Raw genomic sequence first — 1616 nt, 5'->3', positions numbered from 1 at the left:
TTTCACATTGTCTGTGTGTAACACATCCACATAAAACATTCCACATTGTCTGTGTGTAACACATCCACATAAAACATTCCACATTGTCTGTGTGTAACGCATCCGCATAAAATATTCCACATTGTCTGTGTGTAACGCATCCACATAAAATATTCCACATTTTCTGTGTGTAACGCATCCACATAAAATGTTTCACATTGTCTGTGTGTAACACATCCACATAAAACATTCCACATTGTCTGTGTGTAACGCATCCGCATAAAATATTCCACATTGTCTGTGTGTAACGCATCCACATAAAATATTCCACATTTTCTGTGTGTAACGCATCCACATAAAATGTTTCACATTGTCTGTGTGTAACACATCCACATAAAACATTCCACATTGTCTGTGTGTAACGCATCCACATAAAACATTCCACATTGTCTGAGTGTAACGCATCCACATAAAACATTCGCATCAAAATCATATCATTGTGCGACTCTCCACATCTAATTTCTATATTTCGTGAGTATCCACATATAATTTCTATATTTGCGCGAATATCCACATCTTATTTTTATCCTTTCGCGACTATAAACATCTAATTACTATATTTGCGCGAGTATCCACATCAAACGATCCATACAAAGCGATTGTAACGTGTTAACATCTTTATAACTTACAGACCGAAGCTCGGTCATCATTCACACGGATACGTAAAATGAAATAATTAAGGAAGAACCCTAATCCTATGTTGTGACCTTTACTACAGTGTCAGTGGTTTCAATACCTGTGTCAGAGGACCACACCTTCATTTCGTGTAAATTCCCAACAACTGATCAAAACCTTCTTCACATCGAAATACACGGTTTCATAAAACCCCCACACCAATTGATTTAAAACAACTAATTATAATCACGAGAATTACATGATATAGAAAACGTCTACATCGGACCCTTACATGAAACTCACTCACCCAGAATTCTTGTATGTTGTAAAGTGGATGTTTCCGTAGCTATCCGTTAAATGCGCGCCGCAGAACGACACTCCCGTGTGGGTTTCAACAACGCTAGACTAATTGATGAAACCAGCGCTCATACACTATGGATTTTCATTGATGGGGCAATGGACACTGTTACCAGGTGCCACCACGGTACCACTTCATAAAAAGGTTACAAGTAGCCACACATAGTGTTTGCTACTATGCAAAAGAATACAGGTGCCAAACAGCAGCAGAAAATATTAGAAGTCATCTGCACAGAATTGATCTGATTTTCAGTAATCAAGAATATCGGAACTAATATGAAAAGTAACGAATATGCATCTATGCATATTTTAGATTGTAATCTCCGAAGCATTACATTAACCTCATAACCCATTGACTATAATACGGTGAGGTACACTGTATATATCTACTGTAACACGGTGGGGTCCAGTGTATATATCGACTGTAACACGGTGAGGTACAGTTAATATATATATCGACTGTAACACGGTGAGGTAGAGTGTATATATATATCGACTGTAACACGGTGAGGTACAGTGANCCTATAACAGGTGTAGAACAATGGTAACAACACTGACAAGGCTCTGAGACCCTATAACAGGTGTATAACAGTGATAACAACACC

The 1616-nt window shown here is 38.0% G+C and overlaps 1 protein-coding gene across 2 annotated transcripts in view; it reads right to left on the bottom strand.

Moving 5' to 3' along the window:
• LOC110456000 overlaps nucleotides 1–1042 on the bottom strand; it is a 40605-nt gene extending 39563 nt beyond the window's left edge. The window contains exon 1 of one of the 2 annotated variants that reach the window (XM_021506509.1): nucleotides 962–1042. The gene's annotated coding sequence lies outside the window, so the exon portion shown is untranslated. Of the gene's footprint in view, nucleotides 1–775; nucleotides 935–961 lie in introns of those variants that run through there. The other variant, XM_021506508.1, reaches the window with a different exon arrangement.
• Nucleotides 1043–1616: the final 574 nt, after the last annotated feature.

Source organism: Mizuhopecten yessoensis, unplaced genomic scaffold (assembly GCF_002113885.1).
Source record: "Mizuhopecten yessoensis strain PY_sf001 unplaced genomic scaffold, ASM211388v2 scaffold8449, whole genome shotgun sequence".
Lineage (NCBI taxonomy): Eukaryota > Metazoa > Mollusca > Bivalvia > Pectinida > Pectinidae > Mizuhopecten > Mizuhopecten yessoensis.
This window is presented reverse-complemented; position numbering and strand designations above follow the sequence as displayed.